The sequence below is a fragment of the Triticum dicoccoides genome, chromosome 1B, assembly GCF_002162155.2.
Source record: "Triticum dicoccoides isolate Atlit2015 ecotype Zavitan chromosome 1B, WEW_v2.0, whole genome shotgun sequence".
Taxonomy (NCBI): domain Eukaryota; kingdom Viridiplantae; phylum Streptophyta; class Magnoliopsida; order Poales; family Poaceae; genus Triticum; species Triticum dicoccoides.
In genome coordinates this window covers 427,381,325-427,406,045 of record NC_041381.1, presented here as the reverse complement: position 1 = coordinate 427,406,045, position 24,721 = coordinate 427,381,325, and positions in this window count along the sequence as shown.

The following is a 24,721-nucleotide window of genomic DNA, read 5'->3' as shown; positions in this document are numbered from 1 at the left end:
AAGGCAGCTGAAGTAAAAAAAATTAGACGGGGGGAAAGGGACGAACTCTTAGTCCGGCGCTAGGCATAGAATCTTCGGAGGCGGGCTGCGTTCCATGGGTTCGGCTCGAGTCGGTTATCCGATGCATTTCGTAGACGGTATGCTCTGCCGGTCAGGACTTGATCGATGATGAAGGGGCCTTCCCATTTGGGCCTGAGCTTGTCCTTTTTCTTGTCCGGCAGGAGTAGAACCAGTTCGCCAACGTTGTAAGTCTTGGCCCGTACTTCTCTACTTTGGTATCTTCGAGCCTGCTGCTGATAGAATGCGGAACGAGCCTTGGCGATGTCGCGTTCTTCCTCCAATGCGTCCAAGCTGTCCTGCCGATCCAACTCAGCTTCTCTTTCTTCGTACATGCGCACTCGAGGTGAGTCATGAATTATGTCGCAGGGCAAAACTGCTTTTGCGCCGTATACCATAAAAAATGGTGTGAATCTGGTAGTACGTTAGGCGTTGTCCGCAGCCCCCAGAGCACGGAGTCGAGGTCCTCTACCCAGTGCGTGTCAGATTTCGTAAGGAACCGCACTAGTCTGGGTTTGATGCCGCTCATTATTAGACCATTTGCTCGTTCCACTTGACCGTTGGTTTGAGGATGATAGACTGAAGCGTAATCGAGCTTGATGCCCATATTGTTGCACCATGATTTAACCTCGTCGGCCGTGAAGTTCGTGCCGTTATCGGTGATGATGCTGTGGGGGACACCATAACGGTGTACTACCCCGGATATAAAGTCTATCACTGGTCCGGACTCTGCCATTTTAACTGGCTTGGCCTCTATCCATTTGGTGAATTTATCCACCATGACCAATAGGTACCTTTGCTTGTGGGTTCCCCCTTTAAGTGGTCCAACCATGTCAAGCCCCCAGACCGCGAATGGCCAGGTAATGGGTATAGTTTTGAGGGAGGTGGGTGGCATGTGGATCTAATTAGCAAAGAGCTGACAACCGACGCATCTTTGGACTAAGTACTGAGCATCTGCTTGGGCCGTCGGCCAATAAAATCCTGTACGGAATGCCTTTCCTACAAGGGCCCGAGCTGCGGCGTGGTGTCCGCCTAGTCCGGCATGAATTTCAGCCAGGAGGTTTCGCCCTTCCTCTTCGGAGATACACCTTTGAAGGACTCCGGTTGTGCTTTTCTTATAAAGTTCTCCCTCATAGACCTTGTAGGCTTTAGATCGCCGGACAATGCAGCGGGCCTCATTTTGGTCTTCGGGAAGCTTCTGCCTAAGCAAGTAGGCCAGGAATGGTTCTGTCCACGGGGCAATTACTGCCATTATGTGGTGGGCTGAAGGTGTTATGTCATCGGCTGAATCGCCGGTTGGTGCGGCTTGTTCCAGTTTGTTATTTTCGGACTCCTCTTCCCATAGTACGGATGGCTTGAACAGCCGTTCCAGGAAGATGTTAGGACGGACAGCGTCGCGTTTTGCGCCGATGCATGCCAGTACGTCGGCTGCTTGGTTATTATCCCAAGCTACGTGGTGGAATTCAAGTCCTTCAAACCAGGCTGACATTTTTAGGACAGCGTTGCGATATGCTGCCATTTTCAGATCTTTGGCGTCAAAGTCTCCGTTTATTTGGGATATTGCGAGGTTTGAATCCCCACGCACCTCTAGGCGTTGAATGCCCATGGAGATTGCCATCCGGAGACCATGTAAAAGGGCCTCGTATTCGGCTGCGTTGTTGGAGTCCGTGTACATTATCTGAAGTACGAATTGGACTGTGTCCCCGGTCGGGGACGTCAATACGATGCCAGCCCCCAATCCGGCTAACATTTTAGAGTCGTCGAAGTGCATAGTCCAATTGGAGTATGCGCCGTACTCTTTAGGGAGTTCGGCTTCGGTCCATTCAGCGACAAAATCAGCCAAAACTTGTGACTTTATAGCTCGCCGAGGTTTGTAAGTTATATAAAATGGTAAGAGCTCAATGGCCCATTTTGCAATCCTGCCCGTCGCATCGCGGTTGTTTATAATGTCGTTAAGTGGTACTTCAGAGGCCACTATAATCGAACACTCTTGAAAGTAGTGTCGAAGCTTCCGAGATGCCATGAACACCGCGTATGCTATCTTCTGATAGTGCGGGTAGCGGGACTTACAGGGGGTTAACACTGTGGATACGTAGTATACTGGTTTTTGAAGAGGGGATTTATGCCCTTCTGTCTCTCGTTCGACGACGAGTACCGTGCTTACGACTTGATGCGTTGTTGCGATATATAACAACATTGGTTTGCCCAGGTTGGGCGCAGCCAGGACCGGATTTGTTGCCGGTATGGCCTTTATTTCTTCGAGTCGGGTGGTGGCAGCATCCGTCCACTCGAAGTGTTCGGTGCGCCTAAGGAGGCGATAGAGGGGCAATGCCTTTTCTCCTAGACGGGAGATAAAGCGGCTTAGAGCCGCCACGCATCCAGTCAATTTTTGTATTTTCTTGAGGTTTTTTTGGGATATCTAGCTGTGACAGAGCTCGGATCTTGGTTGGGTTTGCTTCAATTCCTCTACCGGATACGATGAAGCCCAGCAGCTTTCCAGCTGGTACGCCGAAAACGCATTTTTCTGGATTCAGCTTGATGTCATATGCTCTGAGGTTGTCGAATGTGAGCCTCAAGTCATCTACTAGAGTTTCGACGTGTTTAGTTTTGACGACTACGTCGTCTACGTATGCCTCTACTGTTTTGCCGATCTGGGTAGCCAGACATGTCTGAATCATGCGCTGATATGTTGCACCGGCGTTTTTAAGTCCGAAGGGCATCGTGTTGAAGCAGAATGGTCCATATGGAGTAATGAATGCCGTTGCGGCTTGATCTGCTTCTGCCATCTTGATTTGATGATAGCCGGAGTATGCGTCCAGGAAGCACAATGAATCGTGCCCTGCAGTGGCATCGATGATTTGGTCGATGCGGGGGAGGGGGAAGGGATCCTTTGGGTAGGCTTTATTTAGGTCTTTGAAATCGACACACATGCGCCAGGATTTGTCCTTCTTTGGTACCATTACCAGGTTTGCTAGCCAATCCGGATGTTTGATGTCTCTGATGAATCCGGCTTCCAATAGTTTGGCTAGCTCTTCTCCCATTGCCTGTCTTTTGGGTTCAGAAAATCGTCGAAGAGCCTGTTTGACTGGCTTGAATCCTTTTAGGATGTTTAGGCCGTGTTCTGCCAATCTGCGTGGGATTCCGGGCATGTCCGAGGGATGCCAGGCAAAAATGTCCCAATTTTCCCGAAGGAATTCTCGTAGTGCGGCGTCTACATCAGGGTTCAATTGTGCCCCGATGGAGGCGGTCTTTGTCGGGTCCGTTGGGTGGACCTGGAATTTTACCATTTCATCTGCTGGTTTAAAGGAGGTGGACTTGGATCTCTTATCGAGTACCACATCGTCCCTATTCACCATCGAGCGCAGCGCGATGAGTTCCTCTGCCGCTAGGGCTTCGGAAAGTGCCTCTAAGGCTAATGCGGCTGTCTTATTTTCGGCGCGGAGTGCTATGTCCGGATCACTAACGAGAGTGATTATTCCGCCGGGCCCAGGCATTTTGAGCTTCATGTACCCGTAATGGGGTACGGCTTGAAAAATTGTGAATGCCTCTCGTCCTAATATAGCGTGATATCCACTGTTGAACGGGGCCACTTGGAACGTGACTTCTTCGGATCTGTAATTGTCCGGCGAGCCGAATACCACATTGAGTGTGATTTTTCCTGTGCAGAGCGCCTCCCGGCTAGGGACTATTCCTCTAAAGGTTGTGCTGCTTTGCTCAATGCGGCTCCAGTCTATTTCCATTTTTTGAAGGGTTTCCTCGTAGATGAGGTTTAATCCGCTGCCGCCATCCATGAGGACTTTTGTAAGTCGAAAGCCGTCCACTATTGGACTAAGTACCAGTGCGGCCGGAGCTCGGGCTGTTCGGAATTTAGGTTCGTCGCTGGCGTTGAAGGTGATGGCTGTGTCGCTCCATGGATTGGTTGTTGCTACTTGGTAGACTTCGGCGAAGCTGCGGATTGTTCTTTTCCGCATATTATTTGATGCGAAAGTCTCAAAGACTGTTGATACCGTACCAATGTTGTTGGAGTGGTTTTCCGGGGCTAGAAGCTCCTCTCCACTTTTGGCCACCTGCCGTAGTATCCAACATGCTCGAAGGCTATGTGTTGGGATGGCGCCTTCTGTACTGTGAATTTTACAGGGTCCGCTGAGCCATCCCTCCAGTACGGTTCCGTGCCCTTTATGGGGTTTTTGCTTTTTGGTTTTTGTATCTGGTGCCTGAGTGTAATGCACCCTTTTGTTGCGGACTAGAGTTGTATTCGGGGCCGGATTGTCCCAAAACTTATTTTCGGTTGTCCGGAAACTCTCCATCGCACAGTACTTTCGTACTATGGACGCCAGGTCGGTGAAGCGTGTAATTTCACGACGGATGACGGCGTTCAAGATTCCCTCGTCCGTGCAATTATTGCAAAAAATTGAGATTGTGTTTTCCTCTCGGCAGTCCTTTATCCTGTCCATAACCAGGAGGAATCTGGCCCAGTAGTGATGTACTGTCTCAGCGGGCTCTTGCCGGATTAGAGAGAGATTGCATATGTCTGGGCGGGTGGGTGGAATTAAGTCCGGAACCCCACCCATCTCAAGGCTCGAGGGCCGAGAAGTTTCCAAATTTGGAAGCTTGGATTGCTGGACGTTGTCCAACGAGTCTGGTCCGATGCCTGACTTTAAGTTCAGTGCTTGATCAAAGTCCGTCCCTCCACGGGAATCCGGCATGGGGGTTTGGGAGCCCGGACATGACTAGTTTTCAATACAGGAGAAGGGTCACCGCATTGTTCCTCTACCACTGCAACGTGGTGGGTGACCTAGGGAGAGTTAATCTCTCTCAGATCGGTTTTAAGCCCAATCTGATTGTAGTCTGTAGCGACTCCCAGGGCGGCGATGCGATCCAAGAGCTCGTTTACGGACGAGAGCTCTATTGGATCCAGCCGCTCGGCGAATTCCGAGCTGACGCGAAGATTGCCTTTGACGACTTGAGAGGTCATTGTCGAAGCGGTGGGCGGACAGGCGGTCATAAGAAAACCACCTAGCCGGATAGTTTGGCCGGCGGCCAAGGCTCCTTTGGCGAAAATACCGTCCTTGAAGACGGGAGGAGGCATCCTTCCTATCGGTGACGGCACAGAGGAACTCTCAATGAAAGCACCAATGTCGGTGTCAAAACCGGCGGATCTCGGGTAGGGGGTCCCGAACTGTGCGTCTAGGCGGATGGTAACAGGAGACAAGGGACACGATGTTTTACCCAGGTTCGGGCCCTCTTGATGGAGGTAAAACCCTACGTCCTGCTTGATTGATATTGATATTGTGGATGTTTACAAGAGTGGATCTACCACGAGATCAAGGAGGCTAAACCCTAGAAGCTAGCCTATGGTATGATTGTTGTTGTTATCATGTCCTACGGACTAGAGCCATCCGGTTTATATAGACACCGGAGAGGGCTAGGGTTACATAGAGTCGGTTACAATGGTAGGAGATCTACATATCCGTATCGCCAAGCTTGCCTTCCACGCCAAGGAAAGTCCCATCCGGACACGGGGCGAAGTCTTCAATCTTGTATCTTCATAGTCTTGGAGTCCGGTCGATGATGATAGTCCGGCCGATGATAGTTCGGCCGATGATGGTAGTCCGGCTATCCGGACACCCCCTAATCTGGGACTCCCTCAGTAGGTCCCACATGTTAGTGACCCAGGGGGGTCAAATCCCTGGTCAAACGGGGTCAACTTGCCGGTGTTTAGCCGCTAGCGACGACCAGGCACGGCGAAGGGGTGCAGATTTTGCACTCCGGCGACCAAATGGACGGCGGAGGCCCTCTACGGGTAATTGTGAGCAAGCCGCATCAAGGGGTGGTGGTGGTTGAGCTCGGGGTCGCTAGAAACAACGCTGACGACGAGATTGGTGACTGCTGGAGTTCAGGCGAGGTCGAACTCGTCGTTGCAGTGGTCTTGGAAGCATGGGGCCAGCTCCTACGAGGCCTACGGGGTGCGGTGAAGTCAGTGGACACGGTGGTGAGGCTGTTGCGTGGCCGGAGCCACGTGGGCGACGAGCTCAGGCGGCGGCGCTTGCGGGTGTGCTTGTTGCGGTCGCTACAGCGTGCGACGGCGAGAACGGAGAGAAGGGGAAGAAGCAGGAGCTCACAGCGGTCTCAACAAGCTAGTCGGCGAGGTCGGAATGAGCTGGAGTGTGCGGGACGGCGGAGTGGATCTCCGGCCACGGCGAGGCGGAGCGGGGTCGTTGCAGTGGCTCCCGGGTGAACGAGCGCTAGGGGCTCGGTCTGCTCGACGAAGCGGAGGGCGGCGGAGCTCCTGGACACGGCGGTGCGACGTGGAGACGACAGTGGCCGCGGCACCGATGGCGGTGCAGCTGCAGCTGCATCGGCCATGGTGGGGAGAGAGCGAGAGAGAGGCGCCAGGGGGAGAGTGAGGTGTCGGGGAGGTCGGGGCGACGAGGTGGAGTTCATCCACGCGTCCAGCAGCTCGGCGGCAAGCAGGTGACGCCATGGCAAGCTCAGGCACCAGCGCTCTCCTCTCTGCCTGCCTAGCGAGAGGAAGCAGCTGACTGGCCACGGGCCAGCACAGTGCTGGGCCACCAAGTGGGTTGCCATGTAAGTTGGCCAGGTGAGCTTCTCCTTTATATTTTCTATTTTTCTTTTTCTTCTGTAACTTTGTGGCTTTTCTAAAAAAATACTTAGACATTCTCAAAAATCATGAAACTTCTCATGCCCACTGTTCAAAATATATCCAACAATAAACATTTTAGTTTATGACTATTTGGACATTTAAAATATTTTATAGTATTTAAATGCCCAAATGCAAATAGAGTATGATTTAATTCAGTGACCTTATGATGTCCTAGAAAATTGTGCACCATTTTTGTCAGAGGTTCTAGACCCGGGCAAAGATGATGAACATTTTAGAAGGCATTTCGGGTTCATTGAAAAATATTTTAGTAAATCCTAGTTGGTTTAAGTGGTGCTGGGGGTTCTGTCATCCCCATTTCAAAGTTTCTGAGAGAAGTAAACATGATGCAATCACTCTAATGCATGCACTGACTAGGGTTGTGAAAACTCACCCCCACTCAGAAAAATCTCATCCTGGGATTTAGGATCCTTCAGAAAGAAGGTGGGGTACTCAAGTCGAAGACGATCCTCCCTTTCCCAAGTGGCTTCTTTCTCGGAATGGTGTGACCATTGAACCTTGAGAAACTTGATGTTATGGCATCGGGTGGTACGCTCGGCTTGATCAAGGATACGAACGGGATATTCCCAATATGTGAGATTATCTTGGAGATCAAGCGTTTCGTGGTCCACTCCACGGATAGGATCTGAGAAGCAATGCCTGAGTTGAGAAACGTGGAAGACATCATGAACTCTGGAGAGGTGCGGAGGTAGTTCCAATTGGTAGGCAACTTCTCCTCGTTTGGCAAGAATGCGAACGAGTCCAATGTAGCGAGGAGCCAACTTGCCTTTGATACGGAAGTGATGGGTTCCCTTCAAAGGAGTAACCCGAAGTTAAGCCTTCTCGTCAACTTCAAAAGTCATGGCCTTATGCTTACGATCATATTGGCTCTTTTGACGAGATTGGGCTGTTTTCAACTTTTCACGAACAATGCGAACTTGCTCTTCTGCTTCCTGGATCATATCCAGGCTAAAGAATTGTCTTTCCCTAGTTTCCGACCAGTTAAGAGGCGTTCGACATCTTCGTCCATAGAGAACTTCGAAAGGAGCTTCTCCCAAGCAAGATTGATAGCTATTGTTATAAGCAAATTCGGCAAATGGAAGGCATTTCTCCCAATCCATTCCGAATGAGATAACATAAGCTCGGAGCATATCTTCCAGAATTTGGTTGGCGCGTTCAACTTGACCACTTGATTGAAGGTGGAAGGCATGCTAAAGGAGAGAAAAGTTCCCATAGCATTTTGGAAACTTTCCCAAAATCGAGAGGTGAAGAGACTTCCACGATCTGAGTTATTCTCCAATGGAACACCATGGAAAGACACTATTCGGGAGATATACAAATCTGCTAGTTGCCTAGCGGTTATACTCTCTCAGACAGGCAGGAAATGGGCTACTTTGGAAAGACGATCGATGACGATGAAGATAGCATTATTCCCTCTCTTGGTCCTGGGAAAACTGGTGATGAAATCCATACCAATTTTATCCCATTTCCATTCAGGAATAGCTAAAGGTTGAAGGGTTCCGGCAGGCCGTTGATGCTCTGCTTTAACACGATGGCAGACATCGCAATTAGCAATATACTGAGCAATTTCTCTCTTCATCCTAGTCCACCAGAACCTCTGACGTAGGTCTTGATACATTTTAGTACTACCGGGATGAATGGTGAGACGAGATTGATACAACGTATTTATAATTTTTTATTGTTCCATGCTATTATATTACCCCTTTTGGATGTTTATGGGCTTTACTTCACACATTTATATCATTTTTGGGACTAACCTATTAACCGGAGGCCCAGCCCATATTGTTGTTTTATAGCCTGTTTTAGTATTTCAAAGAAAAGGAATATCAAATGGAGTCCAAACAGAATGAAACCTTCGGTAGCATGATTTTTGGAAAGATTATGATCCAGGAATCTTGGAGTGCAAGCCAGGGAGCATCGAGGAAGCCACGAGACAGGGGGCGCGCCCACCCCCCTGGGCGCGCCCTACCCACTCATGGTCCCCTCGAGGCTCCCCCGACTGACTTCTTTCGCCTATATATTCCCTTATACCCTAAAAACATCGAAAAGGAAGATAGATTAGGAGTTCTGCCGCCGCAAGCCTCTGTAGCCACCAAAAACCTCTCGGGAGCCCGTTCCGGCGCCCTGCCGGAGGGGGGATCCCTCACCGGTGGCCATCTTCATCATCCCGGCACTCTCCATGACGAGGAGGGAGTAGTTCACCCTCGGGGCTGAGGGTATGTACCAGTAGCTATGTGTTTGATCTCTCTCTCGTGTTATCTCTATGGCACGATCTTGATGTATCGCGAGCTTTGCTATTATAGTTGGATCTTATGATGTTACTCCCCCCTCTACTCTCTTGTGATGAATTGAGTTTTCCCTTTGAAGTTATCTTGTCGGATTGAGTCTTTAAGGATTTGAGAACACTTGATGTATGTCTTGCCGTGCTTATCTGTGGTGACAATGGGATATCACGTGATCCACTTGATGTATGTTTTGGTGATCAACTTGCGGGTTCCGCCCATGAACCTATGCATAGGGGTTGGCACACGTTTTCGTCTGACTCTCCGTTAGAAACTTTGGGGCACTCTTTGAAGTACTTCGTGTTGGTTGGATGAATCTGAGATTGTGATGCATATCGTATAATCATGCCCACGGATACTTAAGGTGACAATGGAGTATCTAGGTGACATTAGGGTTTTGGTTGATTTGTGTCTTAAGGTGTTATTCTAGTACGAACTCTTGAATAGATTGATCCAAAAGAATAACTTTGAGGTGGTTTCGTACCCTACCATAATCTCTTCGTTTGTTCTCCGCTATTAGTGGCTTTGGAGTGACTCTTTGTTGCATGTTGAGGGATTGTTATATGATCTATCTATGTTATTATTGTTGAGAGAACTTGCACTAGTGAAAGTATGAACCCTATGCCTTGTTTCCTATCATTGCAATACCGTTTACGCTCACTTTTATCATTAGTTACCTTGCTGTTTTTATATTTTCAGATTACAAAAACCTATATCTACTATCTATATTGCACTTGTATCACCATCTCTTCGCTGAACTAGTGCACCTATACAATTTACCTTTGTATTGGGTGTGTTGGGGACACAAGAGACTCTTTGTTATTTGGTTGTAGGGTTGTTTGAGAGAGACCATCTTCATCCGACGCCTCCCACGGATTGATAAACGTTAGGTCATCCACTTGAGGGAAATTTGCTACTGTCCTACAAACCTGTGCACTTGCAGGCCCAACAACGTCTACAAGAAGAAGTTTGTGTAGTAGACATCAAGCTCTTTTCTGGCGCCGTTGTCGGGGAGGTGAGTGCTTGAAGGTATATCTTTAGATCTTGCAGTCGAATATTTTTGTTTCTTGTTTTATCACTAGTTTAGTTTATAAAAGAAAACTATAAAAAATGGATTTGACTTTGTCTCATACGTTTCATCTTTTAAATATCTTTCGTGAGTTTGATGGAAAGGAAAATTGTGCTCAAGTGCTAGAAGAAGAATGCATTAAAATGCTTGGTACTAAATCTTTGAATGATGAGCATGATTGCAATGTTGTTAGTATGAATTCCTTGAATATCCATGATGCTAATGATATGCAAAGCCACAAGCTTGGGGATGCTATGTTTGATGAAGATGATATGTTTAGTCCCCCAAGTTTTGATGAGAATATTTATTATGATGAAAGCATGCCTCCTATTTATGATGATTATATTGATGAAAGTGGGTTTGGAAGAGTGCAACTTTAGCAAGTAATGACCCCACTATTTTGGAGGATGTTGAATCTTATTATATTTATGAGAGTGGATTTGGAGAGGTCATGACTTTATTTAGTGATGAATCCACTAATTCGGTAGAGGTTTCAATTGATTATGAGAACAAAGTTGCTATCTATGATGATTATTGTGATGACTTGTATGCTATTAAGAATAATGATAACCATGAAATTTGTCATCATGATTTTAGTTTTCAATTGGATTATGCCTCACATGATAATTATTTTGTTGAGTTTGCTCCCACTACTATTCATGAGAATAAATTTGCTTATATCGAGAGTAGTAAATTTTCTATGCTTGTAGATCATGAAAAGAATGCTTTAGGTGCTGGTTATATTGTTGAATTCATTCATGACGCTACTGAACATTATTATGAGGGAGGAATATATGCTTGTAGGAATTGCAATAATGTCAAGTTTCCTCTCCATGTGTTGAAAATCTTGAAGCTATGCTTGTTTTGCCTTCCTATGCTAGTTGATTATTGTTCCCATAAGTTGTTTGCTCACAAAATCCCTATGCATAGGAAGTGGGCTAGACTTAAATGTGCTAGTCATATGCTTCATGATGCTCCCGTTATGTTTCAATTCTTATCTATTATGCGAGCATCATTGTCACCATCATGCCTAGCTAGAAAGGCATTAAAGAAAAGCGCTAGTTGGGAGACAACCCAATATTTATCCTTACTGTTTTTGTGTGTTAACATGATTATGCTACTGTAGTAATCATTTTTTATAGCTTTTGTTTCAATAAAGTGCCAAATAAGACCTTTAGGATAGCTTACGGTGATAGTTGTGTTGATCCTGCTGAAAAGCAGAAACTTTTGCACCCAGTAAATTAGTTTTGTTAATTTACAGAAATGTGCTTCTGATATGATTCTTTTTGCTATGATTGGTACACAAATTTCTTAGGACTTACTAATTTGGTAGGATTTTTGGAGTTCCATAAGTATACGTTTGATACAGATTACTACAGACTGTTCTGTTTTTGACAGACTCTGTTTTCTATGTGTTGTTTGCTTATTTTGATGCATCTATGAGTAGTATAGGAGGCTATGAACCATAGATAAGTTGGAATAGAGTAGATATTACACCCATATGAATTTATAATGAGTTCATTACAGTACCCAAGTGGTGGTTTTATTTTTTCATACTAACGGAGCTTACGAGTTTTCTGTTGAGTTTTGTGTTGTGGAGTTTTCAAGTTTTGGGTAGAGATTCGATGGACTATGGAATAAAGAGTGGCAAGAGACTAAGCTTGGGGATGCCCAAGGCACCCCAAGGTAATATTCAACGACAACCAAGATCCTAAGCTTGGGGATGCCCCGGAAGGCATCCCCTCTTTCGTCTTCGTTCATCAGTAACTTTACTTGGAGCTATATTTTTATTCACTACATGATATGTGTTTTGCTTGGAGCATCATTTTATTTTGTTAGTATTTGTTTGATGTTATTTATAATAATGTTTTGCATCTTTATTTTCAATAAAAATGTCAAGGATAACCTTTGCCATGCTTATTTTGCTAGTATACATGTTGCTGTTTGAAAACAGAAAGTTTACCGATGTTGCAAAAATTCCCTAGAAAAGTCAGAGCATGATATAATGTTGAAACCTTTTGAATAATTAGTTCTGGTAAATTTACTACAGTGGGAATTTTCTCTCATAATTGTTGGGGTTATGGAAGTATTGATACTCTTGCATTCTTTACAGACTGTACTATTTTGGCACATTGTTGTTATGTTTGCATTGTTTAATGATTCTATTTGAGTATAGGGGTATTAAATATGCAGAGGCATTTAGTATTCAATGTTGAATAATAATTTTAGTGATTTGTTACAGTAGAAAATGATAAGGTTTTGCATTGGTTTATACTAACCTATCTCACGAGTTCTTGTTGAGTTTGATGTGGATGAATCTTTTGATAAAAAGAGAAACCATGTTATGAGAGGAATTAAGGAGACACAAAAGTTCAAGCTTGGGGATGCCCAAGGAACCCCAAGATAATATTTCAAGAAGTCTCAAGCATCTAAGCTTGGGGATTCCCCGGTAGGCATCCCACCTTTCTTCTCCAACAACTATCGGTTAGTATCGGTTGAGCCTAAGTTTTTGCTTCTTCACATGAGTTGTGCTATCCTTGCAATGTCATTTTATTTTGTTTTGCTTGCTGTTTGAATACAATACCAAGATCTGAAATTCCTTAATGTTAGAGAGTCTTCACATAGTTGCACAATTATTCGACTACTCATTGATCTTCACTTATATCTTTCAGAGTAGTTTGTCATTTGCTCTAGTGCATCACTTATATCTTTTAGAGAACGGCGGTGGTTATATTTTGTAGAAATTGCTAGTCTCTCATGCTTCACTTATATTATTTTGGGAGTCTTCTATAACAGCATGGTATTTTCTATGGTTACAATTTTGGTCCTAGAATGATGAGCATCCAAGTTGGGTATAATAAAAACTATCATAGAAAGTGAATTGGATGCTATGATCAATTTGATACTTGATAATTGTTTTGAGATATGGAGGTAGTGATATTAAAGTCATGCTAGTTGAGGTGATTATGAAAAATGCTTGTGTTCAGGTTTGTGATTCCCGTAGCATGCACGTATGGTGAACCGCTTTATGATGAAGTTGGAGCACAATTTTATTTATTGACAGTCTTCCTTATGAGTGGCGGTCGGCGACGAGTGATGGTCTTTTCCTACCAATCTATTCCCCTAGGAGCATGCGCATAGTGCTTTGGTTTTTGATGACTTCTAGATTTTTGCGACAAGTACATGAGTTCTTTTGACTAATGTTGAGTCCATGGATTATATGCACACTCACCCTTCCACCATTGCTAGCCTCTCTTGTGCCGCGCAACTTTCGCCGGTACCATACACCCACCATATACCTTCCTCAAAACAGCCACCATACCTACCTATTATGGCATTTCCATAGCCATTCCGAGATATATTGCCATGCAACTTTCCATCGTTCTGTTCATATGACACGCATTACTTTTGTCATATTGCTCTTTGCATGATCATGTAGTTGACATCGTATTTGTGGCAAGGCCACCTTCATAATCTTCATACATGTCGCTCTTGATTCATTGCATATCCCGGTACACTGCCGGAGGCATTCATATAGAGTCATATATTGTTCTAGCTTTAAGTTCTAATTCTTGAGTTGTAAATCCATAAAAGTGTGATGATCTTCATAATTAGAGCATTGTCCCAGTGAGGAAAGGATGATGGAGACTATGATTCCCCCACAAGTTGGGATGAGACTTCGGACTTAACAAAAAAAAAGAAAAAAAAGAAAGTCCAAAAAGAAAAGAAAAATAGAAAGGCCAAATAAAAAAAAGTGGGAAGAAAAAAAAGAAAAAGAAAAAAATGAGAGAAAAAGAGAGAAGGGACAATGCTACTATCTCTTTTTCCACACTTGTGCTTCAAAGTAGCACCATGATCTTCATGATAGAGAGTCTCCTATGTTGTCACTTTCATATACTAGTGGGAATTTTTCATTATAGAACTTGGCTTGTATATTCCAATGATGGGCTTCCTCAAAATGCCCTAGGTCTTCGTGAGCAAGCAAGTTGGATGCACACCCACTTAGTTTCTTTTGTTGAGCTTTCATATATTTATAGCTCTAGTGCATCCGTTGCATGGCAATCCCTACTAACTCACATTGATATCTATTAATGGGCATCTCCATAGCCCGTTGATACGCCTAGTTGATGTGAGACCATCTTCTTCTTTTTTTCTTCTCCACAACCACCATTCTATTCCACATATAGTGTTATGTCCATGGCTCACGCTCATGTATTGTGTGAAAGTTGAAAAAGTTTGAGATTACTAAAGTGTGAAACAATTCTTGGCTTGTCATCGGGGTTGTGCATGATTAAATACATTGTGTGAAGAAGATAGAGTAACAGCCAGACTATATGATTTTGTAGGGATAACTTTCTTTGGCCATGTTATTTTGAGAAGACATGATTACTTTGATTAGTATGCTTGAAGTATCGCCATTTTCATGTTAGTATGAAATTTTATTTTGTATCATTTGGATCTGAACATTCATGCCACAATAAAGAAAATTACATTGAGAATTATGCTAGGTAGCATTCCACATCAAAAATTCCGTTTTTATCATTTACCTACTCGAGGACGAGCAGGAATTAAGCTTGGGGATGCTTGATACGTCTCCAATGTATCTATAATTTTTTATTGTTCCATGCTATTATATTACCCCTTTTGGATGTCTATGGGCTTTATTTTACACATTTATATCATTTTTGGGACTAACCTATTAACCGGAGGCCCAGCCCATATTTTTGTTTTATTGCCTATTTCAGTATTTCGAAGAAAAGGAATATCAAACGGAGTCCAAACGGAATGAAACCTTTGGCTGCGTGATTTTTGGAAAGATTATGATCCAGGAGACTTGGAGTGCAAGCCAGGGGAGCATCAAGGAAGCCACGAGACAGGGGGTGCGCCCACCCCCTGGGCGTGCCCTACCCTCTCGTGGGCCCCTCGAGGCTCCCCTGACCGATTTCTTTCGCTTATATATTCCCTTATACCCTAAAAACATCAACAAAGATGATATATCGGGAGTTCCACCGCCACAAGCCTCTGTAGCCACCAAAAACCTCTCGGGAGCCCGTTCCGGCGCCCTGCCGGAGGGGGGATCCCTCACCGGTGGCCATCTTCATCATCCCGGCGCTCTCCATGACGAGGAGGGAGTAGTTCACCCTCGGGGCTGAGGGTATGTACCAGTAGCTATGTGGTTGATCTCTCTCTCTCTCGTGTTATCTCCATGGCACAATCTTGATGTATTGCGAGCTTTGCTATTATAGTTGGATCTTATGATGTTTCTCCCCCCTCTACTCTCTTGTGATGAATTGAGTTTTCCCTTTGAATTTATCTTGTCGGATTGAGTCTTTAAGGATTTGAGAACACTTGATGTATGTCTTGCCGTGCTTATCTGTGGTGACAATGGGATATCACGTGATCCACTTGATGTATGTTTTGGTGATCAACTTGCGGGTTCCACCCATGAACCTATGCATAGGGGTTGGCACACGTTTTCGTCTTGACTCTCCGGTAGAAACTTTGGGGCACTCTTTGAAGTACTTCGTGTTGGTTGGATGAATCTGAGATTGTGATGCATATCGTATAATCATGCCCACGGATACTTAAGGTGACAATGGAGTATCTAGGTGACATTAGGGTTTTGGTTGATTTGTGTCTTAAGGTGTTATTCTAGTACGAACTCTTGAATAGATTGATCCGAAAGAATAACTTTGAGGTGGTTTCATACCCTACCATAATCTCTTCATTTGTTCTCCGCTATTAGTGGCTTTGGAGTGACTCTTTGTTGCATGTTGAGGGATTGTTATATGATCTATCATGTTATTATTTTTGAGAGAACTTGCACTAGTGAAAGTATGAACCCTATGCCTTGTTTCCTATCATTGCAATACCGTTTACGCTCACTTTTATCATTAGTTACCTTGCTGTTTTTATATTTTTGGATTACAAAAACCTATATCTACTATCTACTCCCTCCGTTCGAAATTACTTGTCTCGAAAATGGATGTATCTAGATGTATTTTAGTTCTAGATACATCCATTTTCGAGACAAGTAATTCCAAACGGAGGGAGTATATTGCACTTGTATCACCATCTCTTCACCGAACTAGTGCACCTATACAATTTACCATTGTATTGGGTGTGTTGCGGACACAAGAGACTCTTTGTTATTTGGTTGCAGGGTTGTTTGAGAGAGACCATCTTCATCCTATGCCTCCCACGGATCGATAAACCTTAGGTCATCCACTTGAGGGAAATTTGCTACTGTCCTACAAGCCTGTGCACTTGCAGGCCCAACAACATCTATAAGAAGAAGGTTTTGTAGTAGACATCAGAGATTCATGAGCTTCCTTAAGGATCAATTGTCGTAGTTGTCATTTCTTGGGAACCACTAAACGATTCTCAAATAAGACAACACCTTGATCATTCACGGTGAAGCATTTGGCAGGTCCACTAGCAATGTTCTCCTTGATCTGAGATATCCCCTTGTCATACCGCTGAGTGGTTATGATATGATCCGTAAGGGTAGGTTTTGCCACCAAGGTAGATTGGAATCCTTGAGGAACAATGTAAAGATTAAGCTTCCAGAATTCCTCATGGAGAAGTGGTTGACTTTGTTGTAACATCAGATTGTTACAATAAGATTTACGACTTAGTGCATTAGCCATGACATTGGCTTTTCCCGGGGTGTAAGTTATTCCTAAGTCGTAATCTGTGATCAACTCGACCCAATGTCTTTGCCTAAGATCCAAATTCGGTTGGGTGAATATGTATTTTAGACTCTGGTGATCGGTGAAGATTTCGCAACGATTACCAAGAAGGTAATGTCGCCAGGTTTTGAGTGCATGGACTACAGCTGCAAGCTCTAGATCATGTGAAGGATATTGTTCCTCATGTGGATGCAACTACCGTGAAGCATAGGCAAGTACATGACCATCTTGCATGAGTATGCAACCTAGTCCTTATCGCAAGGCGTCGCAGTAGATAACAAAGTCCTTGGAGAAATTTGGTAGTACCAGTATGGGAGCAGATGTCAGGCATCTTTTCAGTTCCTAAAAACTGTGCTCGCACTGTGGGATTCACTCAAACTTTTTATCTTTTTTGAGGACTTCAGTTAGAGGTTTAGCAACCTTGGAGCAGTTCTTGAAAAAGCAGCAACAATAGCTCGCTAAGCCAAGGAAACTCCGAACTTGCTTGACCGATTCAGGTGGAGTCCAATTAAGAACGGCTTGAACTCGCTCAGGATTTACAACAATACCCTTACCAGAGATAACATGGCCTAGATAGGTCACTTATGGCAACCAGAATTCACATTTAGAGAATTTGGCATAAAGGCGATGCTCTTGAATTTTCATCAATACTAGCTTTAGATGCTCGGCATGTTCTTCCTCATTCTTAGAGTAGATGAGTATATCATCGAGGTATACCACGACAAATTTATCCAAATACCCCATGAAGATCGAGTTCATTAACCGAGAGAAAGTGGCTGGGGCATTGGTTAAACCAAAGGACATGGCGTACTCGTATTGGCCATAACGAGTAACAAAGGCCGTTTTGGGAATGTCCCCGTTCTTGATTTTGATTTGATGGTAGCCGAACCTCAAATCCATCTTAGAAAAGACTGAGGATCCAGCAAGCTGATCATACAGGTCATTGATCCTGGGGAGCGGATACTTGTTCTTTATGGTGACCAAATTGACGGGTTGATAATCTACAACCATCCAATCCGTACCATCCTTCTTCTTGATGAAGAGGACGGGACAAGCCCATGGAGAAGAACTAGGACGGATGAAACCCTTTTTCAAGGACTCATCGAGTTGTTTCTTGAGTTCAGCTAGTTCTAGGGGTGCCATCTTATAGAGTCTCCTAGAGATTGGGACAGCTCCTTGGATAAGATCTATCACGAACTCGACATCCCTGTCAGGTGGAATACCTCGTAGTTCCTCTGGAAAGACATCCAGAAAGTCACGGACTACTAGAACATCTTCGAGATCTGGCAAAGGACTGGCATTAAGAGAGTAGAGCTGACGCTCAGACACTCAGGTCAAGACATTGACTATCTTGCCTAATGGATGTGTAAGTTGAACAGTCCTAGAGTAACAATCAATCTTAGCATGATGGGATGTCATCCAGTCCATACCCAAGATGATATTTATGTCTGAGGATTTGAGAGCTATCAAAGATCCAAGGAAAACAAGTCTATCGACATGAATTTCATTCCCATGGCTTACTCTAGAAGTTTGCCATCTAGAACCAGGAGTAGAAATTTTCATGGTGGAGGGCATATCACAAAATGTGGTGTTGTGCAAATGAGCATAGCTCTCGGATATAAATGAATGAGATGCTCTAGTATCGAAAAGAACAGATGCCAGATGGCAGTTAACAAGGAGCATACCAAGAACGACGTTGGGATCATCCTGAGCCTCTTCAGCTGAGACACAGTTCACATGGCCACGTGCAGAGGTGGCTGGCTTGGCATAATACACCTTCCCTGTTGGCCTGCCATGGCCAACAGCCTTTCCAGACTGGTTGGGGTTGTTGTTCTGGGGACACTCTCGCATGTAATGACCCGGTTCTCCTCACTTGAAGCATGTCATGGTGTTGGTGCGTGGAGGAGCATTGGCGGCTGATCCACCATAATTCTTGGGCGGTGCATACTGCTGGGTTGGACAAGGCGCCTGATAGGATGGCCTCGAAGTGAACCTGGGTGGCAGAGCTATGTTTGGCACCCACACCCAGCACTTCTGAGAGCCAGAACTAGATGAGGAGCCAGTGTCACGGGCGTGCTTGCGTGTAGCTTCAAAGTCAGTCTGACCTGTCTCAGCACTGATAGCCTTGTTCACTATTTTTTTGGAAGGAGGTGCATTCGTGCAATCGAAGATCACAACGAAGCTCGGGCTGAGTCCCTTGCGGAACCTCGCCTGCTTCTTGGCATCGGTGGACACTTCTTCAGGTGCATAGCGCACTAGTAGAATAAGGGCCTATTGTCCCGGTTGGTAAGGGCCTTTAGTCCCGGTTGGTGAACCGGGACTAAAGGGTCGGTACTAATGCCTCCCCCCTTTAGTCCCGGTTCAATCCAGAACCGGGACTAAAGGCCGCGGCCACGTGGGGCTCCACCTTTAGTCCCGGTTGGTAACACCAACCGGGACTAATGGAAATTTTATGATTTTTTTTTGAAAATTTTTTTTGTAATTTTTTTGAATTTTTTTTGAACAATTTTTTATTTTCAAATTTTTGAATTATTTTAACCCCTAATCTCTAATCAGCACCCCTCATCACTACTCAATTTATCCTCTTCTCTAATCACCCTCATCATTCCAAATCACCTAACTTCCCGAATGGTCACCCATCCTCCCACTCCCCCAGCCTGAGCACGCTTAACTTCCGGGTTCTATTCTCCCTCGTTTCCAAGTCTGCACTTGTTGTTTTCCTGACAATAGTAAGATGTCAATCCTATTAACCCTCAGGAATTTTGCTTGAGCATGAATTGACACATTTCACTGTTTGAGTTTCAAACTATTGTTTTCAAAAACAATAATTATTTAGAAAACAATAGTTATTTTGAATAATTAGTTTGACCATGGTTTGACCATAGTTTGACCACAGTTTGACCATAGTTTGACCACAGTTTGACCAGATTTGACCAAAATTCAAAATAACTAAACAAATTATTTAGTAACACTAATATTCTAGAATAATTAGTTTGACCATGGTTTGACCATGTTTTGACCATGTTTTGACCATTGTTTGACCATAGTTTGACCACAGGTTGACCAGATTTGACCAAAATTCAAAATAACTGAACAAATTATTTAGTAACACTAATATTCTAGAATAATTAGTTTGACCATGGTTTGACCATTGTTTGACCACAGTTTGAAATTTTTTTGATTTTTTCCACTCTAGATATTAAAAGCCCCGTAACTTTTTTCTGTTAGGTTTTTGAGGATTTTGAAAATGTTTAACGCGGTTCCCCCCATTAAATTTGGATGTAACTTTTCGAGTAGATGATTTTTCATATAAAAAACTTTTTCATCCGAGTTAGTATGCAAAAGTTATGCCCATTTTTACAAATTCTCAAGAGATTTTGCAAATAAAGTCGAAATTCACATTTGCAAATTTTCCCAACAACTAGACCACATATCACATGGGAAACTTTTTTTCTTTTATTTTTTTGACATTTCCATCATTTTCTTTTATTTTTTTAAATTTGAAAAGGCGATCCACGGGGGGGGGGGGTAGAGTTTGAAAATGGGACCTTTAGTACCGGTTCGTGGCACGAACCGGGACTAAAGGTCTCAACCCCATTAGTCCCGGTTCGTGCCTCAAACCGGGACTAAAGGTCTACTCTTTAGTCCCGGTTTGAGACACGAACCAGGACTAATGGGCATCGCACCCTTTAGTCCCGGTTTGAGGCACAAACCGGGACTAAAGGGCACAGGTGAACCGGGACTAATGCCTTAGCCGCACGAACCGGGATAAATGCTCACATTAGTCCCGGTTCTGGATTGAACCGGGACTAATGGGCTAAACTGGCCTGGATGAAAGCCCTGTTTTCTACTAGTGGCGTGCTAGGTTTCCAAACTCTCTGTTGTATGCATCCATGGTGAGCCTACCCTGGGTGAAGTTGCAGAACTCCTCCCTCTTACAATCCATAAGACCTTCCGGGATGTGATGCTCACAGAAAGCCTCACTGAAATCTGCCCAAGTGGTAACCTGGCCAGCTCGGCGCATGGCCTCATAGTTCTCCCACCAAAGGCTGGCGGGGCTTTCAAAATGATAAGCAGCGTAAGTGACCTTGTCAGCTTCGGCTACGTGTGCACAACGTAGCTTGTGGGTGATGCTGTGGAGCCAATCATCCGCATCGAGAGGCTCGACGGAATGATGGAAGGTTGGTGGGTACAGCTTGATGAAGTCATTGAGAGACACCAAGTCGTTCCTCTGGTGATATGCAATGTTCTTCTCAATGTGTTCAGCAAACGGTTGGTCTCACATTTGTTCCTCTCAGCCTCCAACATGACCTCAGCCAAGGAAGATGGATGAAGCAGATTCCCATCTCTAACCCTACTGCCTTCACCTTGCTCCTGGGAAGTAGGGGTGCTTCGGGTGTTGACCATCCTAGGAAAACAAAACAACGGTTTAGACAAGGATGGTAGAGCTCTGACATAGAAGTGCAGAATGTAATGGATGACACGGAATGCAGAGATGTTCATCCGTACGTCATGGTATTACAGAAACTGCCATATATATACCATCGGTCATACACACCATACATAGTTTAGTACAAGCCCAAGCTGAAGTACAACTACGGTGAAAGAAAGATTACATCTCATCGGAGGCATTCCAAACTCCTATACATTATTTTTCCACACCTCCGAAATTCAGTACACACCAAGTCTTATTCCACAAGACACGCAAGACTGTGGAGATACAACTACTACAATACTACTAGTGCCATGATCTAGCTCAGTCATCTCCGTCTCCGTAGTAGTCCTCATAGAGATTACCCGCGTAGCCTGGAAGCGGAACATGTGGATCAGGAAACTCCCGGTCACGTCAGGCCTATGGACCATATGGACTTGGATGAGGCCTTGGTCCCACGAACGGTGGAATACGACACCCACGTGGGGATGTGATGCCTCCAACGTCAGGATAGCCCATGCGAGCTGGCAACGAGTGCGTACGGGGTACAAATCCCGCATATCAAGGTAACCAGTCTGCTCGGCGGGAGCGAGCCGTGTCAGGGTGGCCCCAGTGGTCCGCTCGAGTGTTGTACAGCTCCATGCGGAGGGAACGGTTCTCACGGTCCCTTTCCTCCAACTCTCTGTGGTGGTACGAAGGCATGGGTCCTCATGAGTGGCGTCAGCATAAAGGCCAGTGTAATAACCCTCCTAACCGGTGAGTGATGCCGGCAGATAACAGAACTCAGTGTTCTGAAGTGATGCATGCTCGGCTCGAATGACAGTGATCACAGAGTAAGAAGCATCCTCAATAGTCATCTCCACGGTAACTCTGAGCCCGTAAGACCAGTGAAGGGGATCGGTAGCTCCGGGGTAAGAAAGGAAATATCCTTACTGTGCAGATATACTGACTCTGATTAAAATCGCGATACTGCTCTTCAACGGTATACTCTGGATACCATCGATAGCATGTCTCTGTCATCACACGGACTAACATGGCTGTGTGCCCGGGCACGTCAATGCACCGAGTCAGACGTACCACCTGGTGTAGTGCGAGAAGACATCTGAAACGCTAAATAATGCAAAGGCATTAGAATTTCTAGCAGAAATTGGACAGCATATCGGTTGTAAATGCTCAAAAAGGATTTTGAGACATTTTCCAAAGGATTGCACAGACACTCAACAACATCATATCAAGGTTCTAGGTCCAACTAACAACATACTGAAGAAGTAGAACTGAACTAGGGCTTGTAACCAACAATCCTATATGTTACTACGGATTAGTAACACGTGAACCTGATAGAGAGAAGAGATCCTAGTCCTTAACCCCCGTGGAAAGAATTGACTGACTCGGATCAGAATGCCATGAGGTAAAGGAGTAAAAAGAGCCTTACGTTCCATCCCACAAACAATTCCCCTACATATAACTAAAGCATTTCTAGACTCAACATCGACCAGTTTGGCTTGAAGAACCTACAGGCAGTCCGGCTCTGATGCCAACGCTGTCAGGACTCCAATTCTAAGCGACACCGATCTAGCATGTAACACATCATATCACTTTGCGGCCTCACTCACGGTATCCCCACGGGTGCCACCTTACCTGGCCCGGGACCGTTTGCGCCTTTTGGCTCATGTATATGATAGTGTTGCTAGCATCCATATGACTAAGAACCCAGACTAACATGACTAGTCGTGAACCCAAAGTGGCGCTAACTTACACGGACATGCATACATGACCCAGCGACGAACGTGTCGATCAACAGTGAATGAACCCAAGTCGTAGCAAGCCACAAGGACTTAAAGGAACACCGTGTGACATTCCTCGAAGGGACAGACACGGGAACGAACAAGGACACATGTCAGCCAGCCTAAGTGTTCCAGAGTAGTAGCAAGCTACCATGGCTCAGTGGAAGCACTAGGAGACATTTCCCGGTAAGAGAGGCTACCAAGGATAAACAACTAGGTAGTCAGATCCCACACATACCAAGCATTTCAATCATACACACAATATGCTCAATATGTGCAAATACAACATGGCATCACAACAAAACTCTACAACTCAAGTACTTTATTTCAAAGGCTCCAGAGAGCCATACATATCATTCATACGGATAGAGGTCACACGACCCGACATTCAAGTCATACAAGCATACAAGGACAAGCGGAAGCAACATGTCTGAGTACAGACAACTAGAAAGTAAAAAAGGCTTGAGGAAGCCTAACTATCTACAAGGGTCCTTCACATGCTCGGGATTACCACCTGGGCATCAAGTTACTCATCAACGTCGAGGTCTACATAAAACCCATTAGAAAGGGCGACATTCTCTTCTACAATAGTAATTAAGCAAACATGAGTACAAAGGTACTCAACAAAACTTACATCAGATCCTACATATAAGCACATTATTAACAAAGGGATAGTGGAGTTTATTGCAGCAAGCCAGCTTTGACTCTTGACTAAACTATCTTACAAGATACCAACTTGTAAATGTTTTGCGCACTTGAGTCCACTACTCACCACAACATTACACTACCCCGGATCCACTTACGTCATCCTACGGAAGGGCCATCCACGACACTCACACTTGTCTTGAGGCTTTTAGTAGTTTCCATTTACTTTTCTGTGAACTGTATAGGCAACCAAGTAGTCCTTTACCATGGACACGGCTATTCAAATAGATGATGTTAACCGTGCAGGGGTGTACTTCCTCACACATGCTCCACCACTCATCGCCATTTACACGACATGTACTCGGCAACCTTCAAGCGGAAGCCCAATGAGGGTGTCGACCATGGCCTGACTAAACACTCAAGTCTCTAGTCCAAGTTTATCGCCTATTCAGGTTCCATCCGCAGGGAGTCCGGCCGAGGTTTCCACATACGACCCCGAACGATGTGTACAAGGTTCCGAGACAGCTAACGGGCACCCGGCATACCCGGCCACGTACCTACCGCATCACAGCCCAACCCGAGGTTCAGCGCTGCACACAGCCTCCAGTATACTACAAACACCAGAAACTACTTGCAACTGCTGGACAGAGGACAAGGGCGGTTCATAAGCCGAGAGGGTCAATTAAGGATCCCAATGCATGGTAGTAACTGATTCTTAAATCACACTAACAGGTCTCAGTGCTTAAGGATGGTTCCAATGAAACAACCCACCATGTACTCTACATGGCCTCTCATCAATACCTTTACCAAATTGTGTTCAACACTTCACTCTCATCACCGACATGATCATTTCACTCTAGCCCATCACCCAGACAAACCAGACCTCACACGACTCTAAGCATAGAAGGCATAGCAAGGTAGGAAACACAAACATGGTTCAATCAACTCCTACACATGCTAGTGGGTTTCATCTAGTTACTGTGGCAATGACATGTCATGTAGAGGAAATGGGTTCAACTACCGCAGCACTCAGCAGTTTGAAACGTTGTTGTCTCAAATGCAGTAAATGAGAGCAAGA